The following is a 13,052-nucleotide window of genomic DNA, read 5'->3' as shown; positions in this document are numbered from 1 at the left end:
CCCTTGGCAGTCGAACCGATGCAGGGGTGGGTGGATTGTGGTGAATTATCGGATGTACTGTCGGTAGTAGCTGACGGTCCCAAGAAATCCCTGGAGTGGTTTAACCCCGCATAGGTTTGGGCACTCCCTGACTCCCTTGCACTTTGCCTGGGTCTGTGGAGAGCCTATCAATGCTGATGATGTGCCCCACATATTGTACTTAGGATTGCAGCAGCTCGCGCTTCGAGAGCTTCAACTTGAACCTGACCTTGTGGAATCCCTGAGAGACCCTCCTCGAGACGGTGCAGGTGTGAATTAAAGTCTGGTGCAATGACCATAATGTCATCCAGATACATTAACAGCGATCTCCAATGAATGTCATGCAGGACGCGCTTTATAAGCCTCTGGAGGGTGGTGAAAGTTGGTCCAAAGGGCAACACTTTCCATTTCCACAGCCCAGTCTTAATATAGAAGGCTGATTTTTTCTGCACACTCACATTCAAAAGTACTTGCCAGTATTCACTGACTAGGTCGAGTGTGCTGAAAAACTGGCTGCGTGAGAGGGCATCCAGACTATCGTTTACCATAAGGAAGGGGTATGCCTCTTGCTCAGTGACAGCGTATAGTTGCCGGTAGTTAATACAGTACTGGTCCTTTTTTTGAACCAGGACCAGGGAGAAGCTCCCAGCACCACCGGCTGGTTCAATCACGCCTTTCTCAAGAAGGTCTTGTACCTGGCATTTGGCTTCTGCCTCTTCTTCTGGTTCTAGTCTGTACAGCGACTGTTAAATCAGCTGAGTTCCTTCTTTGAAAGGTAGTGAGTGTTCTACCTCAGCGGTTCTCTCCACATTTTTGTCCCCGATGCTGAACATGCTGGCATAACGGTTGAGCAGGCCTGCCAGCCTTGCGGCCTGACCTGCTTCTGCACAGTTTGGCTGAGCAGTTTTGAATAACTTATCCAGGTGAGCCAGCACTTTATTGGTGTGAGTCAAAACGGCTGTCCATCATGGCGTGTCATCCTCCGCTATCTGTGATGTGTCTACCCCAGTGTGCGTACTAATGGTAGTACCAGATTTAAAAGTCAGTGGCTGTCCCTTTGTGTTCAGGCAACAGGCTATGACCTGGCTCTTAAACCCCGGCTGATTCAGACTGCTTGCCACAAGTGGTCCTTTGGGGAACCCCTCAATCAGTCTCTTGGAACAATAGTCCCTATTGGTAATATGACAACACAGTGTCATCTCCGTTTGGGCTGGTACCACCAATTCCCTGATTACTTGCCCCTTGTTGTGGAGTATTTGTCGGTGCCATCCGGTGCACACTAATGGTTTTTTGTCTGCCTGGACCACTGACTGCTCAAATTTCAGTGAACATTGGTGTGTCACTAAGCACAAATTGCCCAGGATGACATCCTCACTTAATCGGCTGATCACAAAGACTTTTTCAGTCTTAACCTCCCTTAATCGAGTTGGTGTGGATGTTGGTACCGCCAAAAGGTGTCGCTGCAGAGCAAGGTCTTCGGGTGAGCTGCAAAATGTCTCCATGGTCTTACCTTTCATGTGAGGATTTAGGAGGTCTCCGTATGTGATGCGTACCAGACTTTCCACCTCCATGGCATGTTTATGACGTGAGGTTTTTTTAGTCTTTTGTGAGGACGATGAGCTAGCTCAATGCCTGTCTGGCAGAGAGTCAAAACCTTGTCCAAAGAGCATTGAACATGGCCTCGACCTGTCAACCTGTCCACAATATTTGGCCTGTTTGCTTAGCATCTTTTGGAGGGGTAGTAGTGTTGCTCCTTCTGTCTAGTGACTGGCGTCGGCCATCTCTGGGAAGCGGTCAGTAAAGTATTCTACATGTGCATCACCTTTCCTTGTGTATTGGGAGTATTCAGTTGTTGTGCTAGCTTTTGAGGTCTTGACATTAATGCTACTCATTCTAGGGCCTCGACTAATTATTTTGAGCCTGATTAGGTGCTTCGTACCCTTCTGTTACCCACGTTTCTGGTGAAGAACTTCTAACATGTTTTTGCTGTTTTAAGTCAGTTCTTTTACCATGTTTGCAGCCCTTCATCTCATGTTTGTCATTGCAGGCAGGTTTTTACACTGCTCTCACTGGGTTTCTTTATACTGCCAATTTACAGGCAGCAGAAAAGTCTTCCAGTAAAAGCTGTGCTGCCGTTTTTTCAGGCAGACCCTATCCTGTGTCTCATTGGTTTCTTTCTACTGCCACTTTGAAGGCATTAGACAGTTCATCCAGTATGAGTCTTGTGGTGGAGCTTTTTAGGAATTGCCGTTATCCCACTGCTGCCACCAGTGTAAATGTTTTGTGTGCCACTTTCACTGCCCACAAGTACAAGACTCAGTGCAAAGAGTTTACAAATATATTTGTCTTTTTTCATAAGAAAGTACAACAAATAGCATGCACCATGAAATGATCAGGCGCAGAACAGCTCTTCCTTCTCAGCTGAGCGTGTGATTTTATATAGTCAGATGCCCGGCTTATCATTTCAATTGGCTGAACTCAGCTTGGCTTGGCTCAGCTAGGCCTGGGTCGGCTTGGTTCGGCTTGGCTCGGCTTAGCTCAACTTTACTTGGCTGGGCTTGGTTTGGCTTGCACATTATACCAAAGTACGGATATTATTCATTTGTTCTTACACTGTGCTTAACTAACTTTAGTATATATTTGCAAGATTATGAAAAACAGCTTAAAACAGTATCAGGTAATATAATAGTTGTCTGCCATTTGACATCAGCTTACCACATTTTAAATGTATATTTTGAGTGAGCTAGTAGCTGCATTGCTAAACTTTCTAATAAGAGCCGTGAGAGCAAACTTTAGTGATATTGCGCCATAACTTAACCAGCCTAAAAATGAACAAATTTTTCATATAGAGTATCAAATGTTATATTACCCTTTTATTTTATGCAAACTAAGTTTAGTAACTTTAATAACTGGGTTTTTGTAGTTCAATTGAGGAATGTTAAACTGTTTATAAAAATAATATCTGCTAACAGTTTGTTTTAGTTAAATACCCGCTGAATGCCCCGTGTTGCATGGGTAATAAATAAACTGTGTATAAACAAACAGTGGCAGGTATGTGAAGTTGCCATTAGATAATTTTAAGAAGCTATTATCCGCATTGTCTAATTTACCCATAAAAGCCTTGAGATCCAGCTTCAGTGATGTTGCGCATGACACATTGTTGTATATTATGTATATTTTAACCCAGATAATGACTAACTGCCCAATGAACCCATTATATATGTTTCCCATTTAGCTTAGTAAGTTAACTTAATGCATCAGGAACAAGATGTTCCGCCATCAAATCCTCCATTAGTGGATGTTTAGGTGTGAATACTGGTGCCAAATTTGAATTTGATATAACTTGACGCGGAGACGAAAGACAAAATTCTAACATATAAACACCGAGATTCATATAGACTGATAATACTGTACTCTAGAATTGCCAACATGTCATTTGCTATTATTTAAATTATGTATAAATGCAAACACTTGGTATATTTAAATTTCATCTGCAAACTTTCAGGTATCAAACCAGTAAGACTTTGGATAGGACAAAAGAAAGAAAGCAGCACATGGTTTTGGAAAGGAAAAGGAATGGAACCCATTAACTTAGACTACTGGGGATACGGCCAACCAAGTGGGCATGGCGACTGCCTAAAATTGCTGACCATTAGTAACTGGAAAATGAATGATGATTACTCCACGAGAGCCGACCAATTCTTTTGTGAGCGAGTCAGTTGTGATTATAGTTATCACAAATACAATGCTCATAAGTGGTTTGGGGTTTAGTAGAAAAATGTTATGACCTTACTTTAAAGAGTTTTTGTTTGGTGAAAAGCGGTTAATGACACGCGTCGTTGTCCAATAAACTAAGCTTTTTAGGTTACCTGCCAACCTTTGCAAGTGATTCATAAAATAAAGTTATTACCGGCTTGCAAGCAAATCGGACAGCCCTGCTGGTAGTTCCAAGTTGGTTTATGTGAAATGATTACAGGTTGGTTCGCAGTATAGCTAAAAATCTCATAATGTTTCTGACTAGCTACTTAAATCATCAACCTATTTTCTGATAAATTGTTATTCTATGTTTCATATTGCCAATAAAAGTATATATATGAGTGTAGAACTTCAGTTTTTGCATTCCTGTTTTATTTGTAATCATAAATATATAGCCCAGCTGGTATCTGAATACAAAGTAAAAAAAAGCGGCAGAAATGGAAAGACTCAAAGGAAGGTTATGGAAGGTTTTCAGTATTTATCAATCAATCAATTGTAATTATTTTCATCCAATTCATCTTACTGCAATGGGTATGCATGAAGCTAATCTCATACTGGTTAGCATTACAGTACAATAGAATCATAATATAGAGTCAAACAGGCAGCCTAAGAATTCAGCCTAGATTAATTCAATGCAAGCATAACATAATCATCACACAACATTATTGAAATATTAAATGAAGTACCATTTTATTGCAGTTTAAAGAACGTTATGCAGATTCTATTTTACCTGATGGAATAAACACAATAAATTTCTAACATGATGAAACTCATAAGTTTACAAAGTTTCCCCAAGAGAAACGCTAGCACTGTAAGTTTATCAATTATTAAATATAGTGCAACTTTCCGATAAAATGTTTTTTCAGCTGGCAGCAGATGAGTGCAATTTTCAATTTCAAAGATGGCAAATCATTTGTTGCTAGATTTTGATTCGGCGAGTTTTCAATTTACCACAAACATGGTATGGCCAACTTAGATGATGTAAGCAGGCTCACCTAATAATAACTGTCACTGTAACTGGGCCGATAACCCGTATTTCAAGTGAATCATCATGTGTATCTCAATATTTTTAGCATGTTTCAACGTATCCTTCACCTCAATATTGTTTGTCAGTTGCCCTTAGGCTGAATGGTTGAATCTATATTCTACTTCTAATGTACTATAATTCCTAACAGTATACTGTTAAGAATTTATATGATATTCTAATAACACATGGTCATTGTAGTGAGATGTTTTGAATGGAGATAGTTTAAATTGATGGATTGGTTAGATTAATACTTATAAATAACCCAAAATTGCCATGTAAAATTTTATTAGCATTAGGTTGAGTTTCTCAATTTTGACTGCTGCGTATGTATTTCACATTCAGATTTCGACTGGGCTATATATTTATGTTTACAAATAAAACAAATATGTAAAAAGTAAAGTTATATATTCGTTTCATAACTTTTTATTGACAATATAAAACATGGAATAAAATTTTATCAATAAATAGGTTGATGGCTTGTGTAGCTAATCAGAAACATCAGATACTTAAAAAAATTTCCAACCAAGCAAAAATGATTTCCCATAAGCAGACTTTAAACCACCAGCAAAGCTGATAGTTTTGCTCCCAAGCTGGAAGTAAGTTAATTTTATGACTTTTTTGTAAATGTTTGTAGGTAACCTAAAAGCTCAGTCTATAGGATAATGATACATGTAGTTAAACACTCTGCACAGAACATAAACTATTTAAAGTAAGTTCACTATACTGTCACACTAAACCTTAACTATAATAACTATAATCACAACTGACTCTCTCACAGAAGAATTGGTCAGCTCTCATGCAGGGTTCATCATTCATTTTGAATTCACGAGTGGACAGCAAATTTAGGCAGTCACCATCTCCGCTTGGTTGGTCGAATCCCCAGTAGTCCAAGTTAATTGCTTCTATTTGCTTTCCTTTCCAAAACCATGTTCTGCCTTCTTTTCTCCCTCCTATCCAAAATCTTGGGACACCTGAAACTTTTCAGATCAAAATTAATTATAAAATGAGTTAGCATTATTACATGTTTCGATAACTCTAAATGACATTTCAACAATTCTACATTTAGTATGATTACTCTTTAATTAAAAAAACTGCTAACAGAGAAACATAAATTATTTTGATAAAGATATAATGTCCTTCAATGGAACTAAGAAAACTTAACTATTTAAACCAAAATAGACAGCAATACGGTATTGCGAAGGGTGTGTCAGAAATTCTAAAGGCTGGAATAATGGCACTCACATGGATCTGTTTAATAATGATTGTTTAAGCAACAGCGTCTACCAATCACATCAAACCTTACACTGAACATTAGACCAGAAATTTAATTTCTATTTTAAGAGTTTTCAAATAACTCTACCTACTTCCTTCACTATAATAACAATTTTTATTTGGAAATATCTTTAAAAAATGATAATATTTGTTTGTTGATTGGTCATGCAGGTTTGTGATTCAAATGAAGAATTATAATATGCTAACTAAAATTTTCCAGTTTGTTCAGTCACAAAACAATGATGAATATTTGCTCGTTGGATATGATGCTACTGCAAGATTCTTTACAAGTCTATAAAACGGTACAGATTTTATGGTGTTAGCCTGAATAACTGTGATACAAATTTCTTTCTATTTAGTGAAATTGGCTGTCAAACCAAACACTAAATCACCAATCAGCCAACACTAAATGCATGATCAAACTAAGCTATCGTTAACAAACGTCAGCATATTGAACTAGTACCTATTGAGGAATAACATGTTACAGCAGTAAATGACAAGATGTAACAGGCTGCTTTAATATCTGCAAAATAACAACATGTGACACGGGTAGCAGACAGAAAGTAGCAAGTTGAAATAATAGCTGACAAATATTAACAGGTTGCATTGGTAACAGACAGATAATGGCAATATAAGCCTGGCTCTCATATTGATTGCGAGACTCTGGCGGTAATATTGCGCAGCAAAACATTTGAGACGCTAAGCTCAAGGGCTTATGTTCATTATATAGCTTCATCAATAATAACGGCATAACAATGTTTATTCGCCATGTCGTTTGGATAATGCTGACCTTCACCTGCACAGCGCATTTCAGGAAGGTTTTGCCTGTAACTCTTCGTGAAATTTGAACAGCGCTAAACTCTTGCATTGCCGCCGGCAACTACTAGCGGTCCTCGGTGGTACTGGGGATATAGGTTTCTATTTCACTGCTAATAGCCTCTGGTGCTGTCACCCATGCTTTGTGACATATATAAGAACCAGGCTTACGACTGTTTAAACAGGTTATTGACCGAATGTATGATATTTAAGCAGTCGCTGACAGAAATTAAAAATTTGACTGAAGAGAATCATATGGCTGGTAAATATTTATTGAAGTTTATTTAACATTTGTTAAAAAATTTGTATGATAGAAAAATTAAAGGTGCAACAGCAAATAGATTTTGTCAATACTAACCTAGAAATAAAAGTTTAATGAATTCTTATGTAAATAGTTATCATTTTCATAGTTGAAACTAAATGTTTCTGTGGTGCTCTATAAATTCATTCAATGTTTTTTGAAATGGAGCAAACCTCAATCAGAAATTAAAAGGCCATACCTGGAATAGTAGACATCAGATTGGATAACCAAGTAGCAGAGCTCAGAGTATCCAGTGTCGCCAAGTCTTCTCCACTTGCCAAACAAAAATCCTTAGCAGCCTCCCAGGTCTCTGTCTGGTTGATATGCCTGAGACAGGTCTGAGAGTGAGGGTTGAAATAATACTCTGGAGAGCAGTTTTCTTTAGCTAAAAGAGAAGAATAAATGAAAACGTATAGGATAATTATAAAAAAGGTAACAAACAAAAAAATGGGCATTTGTTAAAATGTAGCTAAAAATGTATTAAAGTGTAAGACAATGATATAGTGATAACATGAATAAGAAAAGAGAAAAAAAAGGTTTTAATTCACAAGAAAAAAGAATAGAACTTTAGAATCTTTAAATCTCTCAAGCAATGTCTTCAGATAGGTGAAGTTCTTCTCCCTTGGATTTTCAGAAAACTGATACTAACATTTATTGAGAAAAGAAATCATTGTAAGTAAACATAAGATTTTTGTGTTACTATTAAGCATTGACTAACCGTCATATAAATCTTTAGAAGAAAAAAAGCCATTCTGAGCAGCAACCAAAGGTGAGTCATACAACCGGCAGATCTTCTCTTCAATATCAAATTCAAAGGCTTCACAAATGAAATTGTTTGACAAGAAACACAGAGCAGAGCACTTCATAAGAGAGTTCACCCTGTGTTCAACAACTGCATCAGAGCCTGGCTGGCAGAACCTTTTTACATACAAGTTTTTTTTGCTTCCATTACCCTAAAACCACAAAGAATATTGCATTACAAATATATTTACAAACCTTCATACATTTCTTAAATACAAATTTTTGTTGGAAGTTGTTTTTTTATTGTGGAAAGTGAAATAACAAACAAAAGTTTAAAAAGAAATAGTTCATCATAACATAAGACAAATTAGATTAGACTTAAGATAATATTATCTGAGGTATCATATATGCTGTTTGTTTGTATTTACTACCTTTGAACTTACAACTTGTCATGTACATGCAATTCTTTTGTTTCACCGATAGAGGATTACAATACAGACCTATAACTTATTTCACTACTTTAATTTATTTATTTAAAGTACTTTAACACACTTAGTATTATATAATTTACTCAACTAGTAGAAGTCGACTAATATAAATGCCCCAGATAACCTTCTTATAGAAATTTCAACCCTGAATAAATAAGGTTAAACCATAGTATTGGGCTATAAAGATACACAAATATCAAATACAAGTAGCACACCAAACCTGAACAGCCAACAATAATATAAGAACTCTGATGAAGTATGACCTCATGTTACAACTGATAGAGCGGAGTACCCTTAGAAAGACAGATACTGAAGTCAGCAAATGAAACAGCATCTGAGAAAGAGACAGTTTTTATATGCTTCCACATACTCATATTTTATTGCTTGCAGGTAAAGGGGCGGATTAAAGAAGGTAATGTGAGTGGTTTCTAGCCTTGGCTCCTTGTGTATCATCATTGCTATGAAATTCTACAATGAAACTATCCAATAATTGATTTCCTTCAACATGTAGTGGTACAAAGCAGAGCTCTGCAAGCATTCTATTTATATCCACTCCTGTAAATGGATTTTTTAAAGTGAAGATACGAATCGTAATTATACATCATGCTTGATTATTGGGTTTGGCTAGTAAATGGTCCTCAAAGAAGCAACCAACATATGAAAGTTTCACATTCTTTTTTATTACTGTGAAGTCAGATACATATTGAGTACCACTTGAAGCTAGACTAATCAAGTGCAAACAATTGATCAAACAACTCAGAAGATGAGTCTAAACACAGATAGACAGGTGATCCATTGCATTATGTAATGGATGGTTGTTTCACAGTTCACTGATGAGTCTGAGATCGTGTGGCCATCTTAAGAGTTTGGGTTCAGCATGAACTCTGGTAATGCTTTTTATCCAGTTATCAAGAAGCAAGTAATGTTCCAGTTGTAATCTGGGTCAGCTTAAGTATTTCAGCCTCTTAAGGCATCACAAATCATAAATGTGAAATTCTCATTATTTTTTGGTTAATAATAGTACTAATGACAGAGATTATTATATTTCTGATAATAAGGACCATGATAATAATAGTAATAATAACAAAATGGTACAACAATAATATAATAATATTAATATAATAATATCAATATAATAATATTAATATAATAATAGAAGACCATACCTGATACTATTAAACAAAGAAACCAAAAGATACTTTGAGACACAAGGGTAGTACAGAAGGGAGTACAGAGGGCTGCCGAGACAATGCAGACGGTCTTACGGCAGGGACAGTTGGAGGGCTGAGCACCAGCTACTGTTGGAGGAGGTGGGGCCCACTCCGCTGGAGGGGCCCCACCTCTTCCAGCGGAGGAGTTGGGGCCATCCCCCCATTGACGACTATAAGGTCTCCGTTGGAGACCTTATAGTCGTCAATGGGGGGAGTGTGTGGCGGATGGCGTCCCCTTACATTTAGCCAAGCCAAGCTAAAGCCAAGCCAGAGCCATGCCAAGTCAAGACTGAGCCGGGCCGAGCCGAGTCAAGACCGAGTCAAGCCGGGCCAAGCTGAGCCATGCCGGGTCCAACCAAGTAGAACGAAGGCGGAGCTTACTAGTTATATAAACTCGAACATTTGTGTAAAAGAGCAGAGCTGTTCTGGGCATGTTCATTGGCTGTCACTTGAGCATTCTTGTACAACTTATGAACTAAACAGAAAATATATGTATAAACTCATGCACCGAGTCTTGTACTAGTAGAGGAAAGTGAAGGTTGCACAAAACCTTTACAATATGCAGTTGTATATTGCTGCTAATTTTGACAAACTTGACTCCTTTGTTGTCAGTTGCCTGCTTAAGTTGAATAATCTGGAGTCAGCCAACATTATAAGCATGACCAAATAAACCTAATGGCAACATACAGAGGTTAGCGTGTTGAACTACTATTTGATGGAAAATAACATGTTGCAGTGGAAATTGACAAAAGGTAACAGACTGCACTAATATCTGACAAAGAATTACACCTGGCACCAGTAACTGACAAAAGGTAGCAAGTTAAACTAAAATATGACCTAGGACAGCAGGATGCACTGTTAAATGACAGGGACTAACAGGTTACACTGGATAAACGGGTTATTGATAGAGTTTAAGAGATTGAATCAGTCACTGAAAGGAAGTAATGAGTTGAAGTAATAACAAGTTATTCGGTTAATATATTCTGTCATGGTTGAAACTTGATGTTTCTGTGGTGTTCAGTAGACTCATGTAAAAAAATTTGGGAAATGAAGCAAACATCAACCAGAAAGCAAAAGGTCATACCTAAAATGGTCGACATCAGGTTGGATAACCAAGTAGCAGAGCTCAGAGTATCAGTGTCACCAATCCTCCACTTGCCAAACAGAAGTTCTTAGCAGCCTCCCAGGTCTCTGTCTGGTTAATATGCCTGAGACAGGTCTCAGAGTGAGGGTTGAAATAATACTCCGGAGGGCAATCATCCTTAGCTAATAGAGAAAATAAATAAAAACAAATAAGACAGTTTTAAATAATTAAAAACAACCAAAACGGAGCTTGACTCAAAATGTAGCTAAAACACTATTATAGTAAAAACCAATAACAGGGTGATAAAATGAAAGGGTTGAAATAATACTCTGGAGGGCAGTCAATTTTAGCTAAAAGAGAAAAATAAATAAAAACTTGCAAGATAATTTTAAATAATTAAAAGACTGCAAAGATGAGCTGTCTTAAAATATGGCTAAAAATAAAGTAAAAAGCAGTGACATGGTGACAAAAGGAACGAGAGTAGAAAAAAAGGGCAAGTTTTTGTTGAACAGCTGGGAGCCTTAAAGAAATGTTACTACAAGTTACAGAGCTACAGTTGAATTTAGCTTTGTAAGTGTTGGACATCTATTAATCTAATGCAATAGAACTACTGAATCTAAAACCATTACCGCGCAACATAGTAACCATTATTTGAAAGTTTTGTTTTTTACCGATTAAATAAAAGAATTGAGAAGGGAAAAGCAAAATCTTTAAATCTCTGAAGCTATGTTTTCGGACTGCTAAAGTTGTTCTCTTTTGCATTTCTAGAAAACCTATCTGAACATTTATTGAAAGAGGAGATAATTGCATGTAAATACATACATTTTGTGTTTCTACTAAGTATCTACTAACCCTCAAAGGAAACCTTAGAAGAAAAAGAGTATTTCTTAGCTGCGACCAAAGGTGAGTCAAATAGCCGACAGATTTTCTCTTCAGTATCAAACTCAAAGGCTTCACAGATACTATTCTTTGATAAGAAACACAGAACGGAGCACATCATAAAAGTTTTCATCCTAAATTGAACAAATGCATCTGCTGTTGAACAAGCTTGGCTGGCAGAACCTTTTTACATACAAGTTCTCACTGCTTCCATATCTATAAAACCACAAGGAATGTTGCATTACAAGTCTTTAGAGTGTTTTATTGTCTATTTGTACTGACTGCTTCACCATCCAATTTACAACTTTTCAAGTCTATGCATTTTTTTGTGTGTGTCAAAGATGACTTTGCCATGAAAAGCTATTACGCTTGGCGGCTTGGGTGAGCCTTGAGTGTATTGGCAGTAGAATTTGGATTAGGTGTTGTGGTCATGAAAGAAGGAAGTGTTACAGATTCATGCTGTAACACGTGTAGGAATAAAGAATCACAGGCTAAATAGACCACTAAAGGTTATTGTTACTAATACTAATAGATAAGGCATGGACGCCTGGGAAACAGGTAACCCCCTTATCAATATAGAGTGACTGGAGAAGAGTCCGACTTTCTCTTGTGATCTTGTGTTCATGATGATTGATAAATTGCTCCCCTGAGCAATATAACACCAGAATGAAATTTTATTTGCTCATAGCCAATGCAATATGATGTTTTGGAGAGAGATAACTTTAGTTCATAAAAAACTTGATTTGCACTAATATGAGTCTTGCAATTTCTGCTGTTATTTTTGTACATTATACCCAGACTTTATCTAGACTATACATTTATGTTTACAAATATAACAAAGATGTAAAAAGTTTATTTATAAGTTTTATTGACAACATAAAACATACAACAACATTTTATTTAAAAATTGGTTGATGTCTTCGGTAGCTAATCAGATACATTGTCAGTTTTTGTAATAGTTTGAGCCAATCAGAAATGATTTCACATAAACACGCTTTAAACCACAAGCAAGGTTGATAGTTTTGCTCCCAAGCTGGGAGTAGGTTAATTTTATGACTTGCTTGAAAAGGTTGGTAGGTAACCTAAAAGCTCAGTCTATATGATAATGATGGGTGTCATTAAACACTCTGCTCAGAACATAAACTCTTCAAAGTAGGTTTACAACATTTTCACATAAAACCATCAACTCATTATAAACCTTCTATTTGTGATAGCTATAATCACAACTGAATCTTTCACAAAGGAATGGTTCGGCTAGCGTGCAGGATTCATCATTCATTTTGAAGTCATGAATGGACAGCAAATTTAGGCAGTCGCCATCTCCGTTTGGTTTGTGGGATCCCCAGTAGTCGAAGTCAATTGGCTCGATTTCCTTCCCAAGACCATGTGTAGCCTTCAATTCAATATGTAAGTACATACACGGCTTCTGTGTTACTACAAAGCATCTACTAACCGTCAT

Source organism: Watersipora subatra, chromosome 6, assembly GCF_963576615.1.
Source record: "Watersipora subatra chromosome 6, tzWatSuba1.1, whole genome shotgun sequence".
NCBI lineage: Eukaryota > Metazoa > Bryozoa > Gymnolaemata > Cheilostomatida > Watersiporidae > Watersipora > Watersipora subatra.
This window is presented reverse-complemented; position numbering follows the sequence as displayed.